Below are 8369 nucleotides of genomic sequence, written 5' to 3'. Positions count from 1 at the left end.
TTGACAGTGAATTGCCAAATATGAATACATTTTGTATAGATCTTTTATTTTTTTGCTAACCGTCGTATAATTGCAATACACTCGAGGGTGTGCTTTACCGTCATTATTGGCACTTCAGTGAATTAGGTCAGGACCTCGGCGTGAGCGCCTCGGCATCACTGTCGTGCTAATATTGGCGGTAAAGCACACCCTCTGGTGTAATATTGCCTAAATCAACCTAGGCTTAGGACTTTAATGTGGCGTTTACCTGACAGCCCACCATGGCAAGGGAGTTAGTTGAGCATGAAACATAGAAAAAGAGGAGAATTACACTTACTAGAAATCGAGTGAGCGATTTCTAGGGCAAGAGACTCTGGAGATGATGTGCCATGGGCGTAGTTATGGAAATGTTTGTATGAGTACAGGATTACAGCAGCTCCTTATAGACCATGTTGTCTGTTATTCCCTCCTCATCACCTTCAATAAGTACTTTCAGGCTGATAGTTTGCTTTCCTCTGGAGGAGGCTGTGTAGAGCTGACTGAGGTAGGTAGATGCCAACTCAGTCATTCTCTTGCCCTTTGACCTTTGTTGATGTAAATGAGAAAGGCAATCTGATTGGGAACTGCCGTCTGACAAAGATGAAGGGAAGCTCATCATTTCTGTCATGGTGAGGTATTCTTTGGAGGAAGATCCTTTCACCTTGTTTGTCCCTACAGAAATCTCACATTCACCCACCTTGTCCATCATCTCCACCACCACCATCCGGGTGGCGTTCTTGAGTACGGTCTGGACCCGCTTGTAGGTTCCTAAGCAGCTTGGGGGCACGGTTGCGCAGTGGTAGTCGCCTCACAGCTAGAAGCGCCTGGGACGCTGTGGGCGCTGATGTTGTGTCCCCCCATTTCTTCAGTGCCTATACTGCCCAGGTGGGCTATCCCGTCAAAAGAGCCTTTCTCTGTGTGTGTGTGTGTGTGTGTGTGTGTGTGTGTGTGTGTGTGTGTGTGTGTGTGTGTGTGTGTGTGTGTGTGTGTGTGTGTGTGTGTGTGTGTGTGTGTGTGTGTGTGTGTGTGTGTGTGTGTGTGTGTGTGTGTGTGTGTGTGTGGAGTTTGCATGTTCTCCAGGTGCTCCCCTGGGGTTCCTCCATACAACATCGGTATGGGCCCCCGCACAGAGTATAAAAGCTCAACACATTGTCTCATCAGGATTGTGTGCCTCTTATTTCCGTGACACAGTCCATACATTACATTTAGCATAATTCCAGCTTTACCGTGTCTTTGTTTTTGACGTCATCCTTCGCTGAGATTGTTGCATAAAACAACGATTCAAAAATAGCAGAGAACACCTCATTCCGTTCATTTCAGCCTTCAGTGACCTGACTGAAAACCATGGCCAAACAGAATCAAATGCAGCCCATACAGTATACCTCAGGGAGTGTATAGCCGACTGACTGGTGTGCACGCAACCAAGTATAGCTGGGAAGTGATATGAGAGCAGACAGCTATAGGGACTGGGGGAATGTACAGTGAGTACAGTACAGTGTGGTCCACTGGGCCATGAGGTAAAAAGGCCATTTCACTGATCACCGAAGGAGTGGTCGATAGAGAGGAGGAGGTATGAACAACCAGGTATATGAGAACTGGAAGATGTGTGACATGGACAGAGATAGACTTTATGGATTACCTTTCCTTAGGTTTACAGTATCAGGACCACCTACACACTCGGGCATGCACGCACGCACGCACACACACACACACACACGCACACGCACACGCGCACGCACGCGCACGCATGCACATGCACACACACACACACACACACACACACACACACCTCATCCCAATCACAGGCAGGCGGGGATAGGGATAATAACCTATCATCAGTTCCTTCACCTCACAACATGTGAAGCAGCAGAGAAAGTGAATATAACTAACACACTCGTCCTGCAGTGCCTGGACCATCTAGGGCTAATCCCCCACGTACTGTACGTACGTACGTGCGTGCGTGCGTGCGTGCGTGCGTGCGTGCGTGCGTGCGTGCGTGTGCGTGTGTGTGTGCATGTGATCACTTGGACATAGAATCAAATAGAGTAGACTGTGCAGTGTGCAGTATGACTGATGTGTCTTGCAGATAAAAGGCGCATTGAGTTAATGCATTTGGCATCAGTCTATGTAGATGGAAACAGTCCCTCCTCCTTCAGCTGGAGATGAGATATCACATGTAATAATTTAGTACCTCCTCAGCAGAAGATTGGCATGCTTAACAATGTTTGCCCTATCCCACTCTGGGACAAAACTTCACCAGACTAGACGACAAAGTCCCAAAGTCAAAGATTCACACGGCTCAATCATCTACGAATAAATTAAAGTTCCTATTGAGGAAAGCGTGTTTAGAAATGGTGTCCAGGAGTTTTGATCCAACACTACACACACCGCAGGGTGAGTGATCTATACTGTAAATATAGATGTAATGCATTTTTTCTATTGCCCAAGCAGAACAAATAACTATGCTTGAATCAAAGATAAAGTTCTGCAAAACTTTTTCCTCCCATCTGTCAGAATCACATAAAAGGTGGAGACAGTCAGTAAATTAGCATGCAGCCTGCCTGCATGCTAATTTAGGAGCTTTTTTCTAACTCGGGGTTAAACATTTATATTTAAAACTCTTTATTAAAAAAGAAAATCACTGCTTTAGTTTATTTTTTTAAATTTCTTTAGCTTCTTCCATTAATATTTACCACAGATAGCCTACCACAGACACTCAGTAGGCCGTGCGGGCTGTGAGATTATCTGTGGAAATAGTTGAGAAGTCTGTCTTAGTGAATTATACAGAAACAGCAAAGCAAGATAAAGGCACGCACGGTTCACACGCGGTCAGCTTGTTCCAATTAAATGTGCCATTCATCAAGAGAGAAAAACATTCGCAAAGATAAACACATCACGATAACTGCCGTGAAGAGAGACGGTCAAATGCGTGGGGAAAAGAAAGAGGGAGGAGAAAGAGAGAATATTGCTTCCAGGGGTTTTGGGGTTGGGGCGGGGGGGGGGGGGGTGGCTAAGAGAGAGAGAGAGCAAAATAGATAGATTTCTGAAATATTAATACTTGACATTCCTCAGCCTGGATTCACAGTGGCATCGTTGTGTGTGAAGAGGTGACATTTTGTGATGATTGGGTGCTGATGTTGTGATGATTGGGTGCTGATGATCCTTTGCCGTGGAGACGTAGGCTACCTCCTGCGTGGCGTGCTGGATGAGGGGCAGGCTGGCAGGATGGCTGCTCTCTGCTCAACACGTCGACCACCCTCACCTCTCGAAGGCAATGAGGTGAATGCAGCTCCTTGGGTGTGTGTGTGTGTGTGTGTGTGTGTGTGTGTGTGTGTGTGTGTGTGTGTGTGTGTGTGTGTGTGTGTGTGTGTGTGTGTGTGTGTGAGTGTGGCAGCCGCTCAATATGGAGGAGGCGCTGCTTTTTGTACCCATGAAGTGGATACTGACCGCTATCTTGCATTACAGTATAACTGTATATATCAACCTGCCATGTTATCATCCTGTGTGTTTCTTATGTGTATGCTTTATTGTGTTTGCTGTCTGGGCACTCATGTAACTGACAGGCTCCCAGCATTTGACTGCACTATTACTGTTTATGTCCTTTGCATACTTCTATGTGGACATAAATAAATATTTCAAGTGTGTGTGTGTGTGTGTGTGTGTGTGTGTGTGTGTGTGTGTGTGTGTGTTTAGAGGCGGCGTGAAATGTGTCCCGGGGACCAACTTCTTCGATCTTCTTGCATGTTTTTATGGGGGTCCATATTGATGTTATATGGAGGAAACACCAGGGGAGCAGGGGAACATGCAAACTCCACACAGAAAGGCCCTTTTCACCAGATAGCCCACCTGGGCAGCAGGCACCAAGGGCATGGGGAGACATACCTCCAGTGCCAACAGCAGGCGAGAATCGAACCCAGGACCTCCCGGCTGTGAGGCGAGAGTGCAAGGCAAGAATGCACTATGCCACCGTTCCCCCTAGTATTTGTAATAGTACTATACTGTAAATTCTGACCCAGTTTCTATCTGGGAAGCAAGTGTCTTGTTAACCTTGAGGCAAAACTCTTTGAAAAGTCGCTGTAGCAGTTACTTACTGAGTGACACATACAGACGATAATTGGGCGTCGGCAATGTCTGGGCTGTCGCTCTCTTTGCAATGTGTGTCGGTGTGCCGGGCAGTCGGTGAGAGAAATCGCTCTGATTGGCCGGTCAGCTGGAGCGAAGCAGTGCAGCAGAAGAGAGGGCACACACAAAACCTTCTGCTCATTTTCCAATCTCATCTCATCCAATACACAGATATTTTAAACGCAACTTATTTTGAAATGAAAGTCCTGCCTTCTGCCTTCCCCCGCCCCCATTTTTACCCACTTTCAGAAGCACATTGTTATTTCATGCTTTGTATTTGAGGATGCCTCCCAGAATGTGCCACAGTCATTCAAATGTGAATGCTCCTGCCCTGATCCAACATCATTGAGGCAGTATAGTTTCCATACGACTCCATACAAATGAAGCTTAGCGTAAGTTCCAAAAGGAAGACTTTCTTGTTTCACTCTCACTCATTCCCCTTTCTACTTTTAGGTGCCCTGCATTCAGCTGATTAGGGGGCCGGCGTTAGCGCTTTTGCTGAACCAATCACAGTTTTCCGCATCTTCCCATTCAGCCAATCTCAGTCTTGCTGTCATTTCAGTGCGATTGCCGGAACCCTCCTCCACCCCATTCTCCTCCAGGTCTGAGATCTTCAGAAGCCTTCTCATCACCACCACCAGGTCTAGACTCCACGGGGGGATATCCTATTCTACTCACGGCTTCACTACCCCGTTCATAATCACGGTGACGTCATCATGACATCTCAACGCCAAAGTCTTTGAACATTTCATAATTATTTGAACGGTTCCCTCCCATAACCAGCCGGCTGAGGGAAAGTGTCACAGACCCAGAGAGAGAGCTCTGCAGCATGCAGTAACGCAGTGTATCAGTGTGAGAACTCTCATTGAGACTACTTTATGATGGCACTGACATTGATACTAAACAGTAACCAAATGCCGACCTGCTACCAGGTTGTTTTTCCCAATGAAGAACGGTTTTGTGCAGGCCACACTGGAAGGTCATTGCTCATCACCTGAAGCAGTCTGAAGTAGAAGCGTCCAGCACTCCAATAGCACGATGCCTTTGCCCTGATTAATCTCACGCACAGTCTGTATGTGTTCTGTGTTTCTGCCCATCCATCTACATTGATATCCGATGACATTGATCATCTCACAGTCGATAGCGGCCATCTGGGTGAGAGAAATCAAACACGCCGGTAAGAGGGAACAGTTGCAACTTTGACGTGAGGGCTTGATACATGTGTGTTGCAGGGAATGTGGGAAATCAGATAGCACATGGTTCAGATGCAGGTTTGCACTGAACAGAGCCTCCAGGGGGCCTTATCGCTGTTAAGCAATATGGGCAGGGGAAACTGTTTGAGAAGAAGAAAACCCATAGGCATGTGCTAGAGCGGAACAAATAGCTTAAAGTGGTGTATAACCAGATCGCACCTTATGGGAGCGAGCAGGAGGGGGGGGGGGGGGGGGGGGGGGTGTTGTCCAGTAAATGAAATGCAGAGGTGGGTGGAGCTCATTACTCACTGTCGCGGAGCAGGTGACATCAGGTACATCACGCCCAAAAACGCACGCGGCTCTCGCTATTATATAAATAACAGCGACAGCAGTTTGAAGTTGATGTCCCGTTTCATGCTTTGCTCTCTGAACAGCTGGCACCCAAGAGTCCCACGAGCGAACGCTCCCACACGGTGCCCTCTCTCTCTACCCTCACACACACACACACACACACACACACACGTGCGCACACATGCACGCACACACACACACACACACACACACACGCACACACACACACACACACGCACGCGCACACACACACACACACCCACACACGTGCAGAAGCCCGTGGCGCAGTTAGATCACAGGTAGGTAGACCCTTGTCTACCTGTCACAGCCTGGAAACACCAACCCCCCCCCCATCCCTCCCTCCCTAGAGCAACTCCCATTCAAGGCCCTCTTTTAATTGGTCACAACTCTCCCTGGAGTGGAAGCAGCTAGTGTCCAACACATCGGTAATGGTTTACCATGGGAGCCATGTGGTCCGGCCACGCCACCGAGGAACGTTACCAGCACATATAGCCTACCTGAGATGTATGGCTGTTCCCCTATGAATCCCCCATTGTGGAGGCATCAGTGCATAACCACGCCCCCTCCAGAGATAATGAATCTATACGTTCCCCCGGGCGTTCTCATCTCCACCTGGAAGGACGGAGACCCGGGATCAAATTCACTTTTGATAATGGCTTCTTGCAGATATGGACGTCAGCGTAATAGGTCGGGGGTAATTATCAACTGCGCTCCTTTCATTTGTGCGCGATGTCGTCATCGCTCTCTGCATTACGCAATCTCAGGAACGTCAATAAAGAAGTCGATAGGAAAAAAAAAATAGAAGGGCGTGACCTCTGGGGCCGGTGGGCTCGGCTCGGGCGAGGCGTCCGATTGGAGGATGGAGAAGTTGGTCGTCATATGATCAGACACATAATAGATGGGAAAAGGAACATTATCTTGTGTCAGCAGCATATTGTTGCTAGTTGCAGGATCTATACTGTACGCAAGCACGTATGTATATAAACACAAACACCACCTCTGCCATTAAAGAGGGAGCACAGCCCGAGTATTCCACAGTCGGCAGAAAGCGCCCGCCTGCCACGCCTCCCTCCTCCCTTCTCTCCTCACGTTCAAATGTATCATCGCAAACAAACAAGTAAATAAATAATCGCGTCGGCGCTCCTCAGAACGAGGTTTAATTATCCGCAGCCATCTTGATGGGTGGGGATGGGGATGGGGATGGGGATGGGGGGGGGGGGGGTCCTAGCGAGTGGTGGGGTGACAACCCCTGTGCCTTGAACCTTGACTACGGACACACACACCAACACATCTTCCAAACAGCAGGCCATTCATCATGGTGTCAGAGGGAGTGCCTGTGGGAAGGACTCGCGGGGAAAAACCTCTCGCATTAGAATTCTATTTCACGTGTGTACTCTGCTCCCACTTGTCTGCGCGGCCTGGCAGTGTTCGGGACGTGCACGCGTGTGTGAATGTGTGCGTGTGTGTGTGTGTGTGTGTGTGTGTGCGTGTGCGTGTGCGTGTGCGTGTGCGTGTGCGTGTGCGTGTGTGTGTGTGTGTGTGTGTGTGTGTGTGTGTGTGTGTGTGTGTGTGTGTGTGTGTGTGTGAGAGAGAGAGAGTGGATAAGAGGCTATTTGTGTGGGAGGCAATGCAACATGATTAGGAGAGGAGTGTGGCGTACATTAATGTAACATTTTCTGCTGGCCCCAGCGAGCTAACCTCCTAGCATCATGTCAACCGCGGAGAGAGCAAAACATTCATTATCTCTTTTGCACAATCACAGCCGCATGGCAAAGAGCAGGCGGGATGATCTCCCATAAGGGATCATTAATATGTATTATGTCTCCAGAGGGATGCCCCGGGCCCTTAAAGGGATAAATAAAATCACGATTCTTATTTTATTTATTTGTATTTAATTATTTTTGCTTGATTTTGCTGCTTACTTTATATTTGCTTTTGTGCGTGTTTGTTTTTACATGACTACATGACATGACTTTTGTATTTGTTTATGCTATTGAGGTGGGATTCCTGCTATAAGCCACTAAGGGGTTTCTGAATGTCATCAACAGGGTTGGAGTTATGTGGGGGCCAGTGGGGGCTGAGCTCCCCTAAGGAAGAGTGCCTGAGCCCCCGTGAAAGCAGTAAAATCATACATCTGTGGGGGGGCGCTAATATACATAGCAACCATTATTTTAATCACAAATCATGCATTTTTCAATGTAATGAGCAGCCTATTAGCCTATTTACGTTAAAGAGATAAATAGGCTCTGTCTCTCTCTCCCTCATGACCGACCACACCGCACACGTGATTGCGCGCGCATGAGTGTGTGTGTGTGTGTGTGTGTGTGTGTGTGGGGGGGGGGGGGGGGGGGGGGGTGCTAGAACGTGTTGGAGGACCAGTAATAGGAGGTGCTCTTCCCTCTGGTCTCATGAATAATATCCCCAATCCCCCATGCCCCGCTGCAGAGACAGGGGACTCAGTCCTGTGAGTGAGCACCGTCCTTCAGATGAGATGTTAAACCAAGGTCCTGACACTCTGTGGTCATTTGAGATCCCATCGGTACTCCTCACCAGAGTAGGGCTGCACCCCTGGTGACTTCCTTTAATCATGGCTGCACAATCATCCCTCGAGATCGACCCTACCGTGATAGCTGATGTGTGGTGAGCATTCTGCAGGAAACTGGC

The sequence above is a fragment of the Poromitra crassiceps genome, assembly GCF_964638095.1.
Source record: "Poromitra crassiceps genome assembly, chromosome: 23".
NCBI lineage: Eukaryota > Metazoa > Chordata > Actinopteri > Beryciformes > Melamphaidae > Poromitra > Poromitra crassiceps.
The sequence above is the reverse complement of the archived record's forward strand: the minus strand, read 5'-3'. Positions refer to the sequence as shown.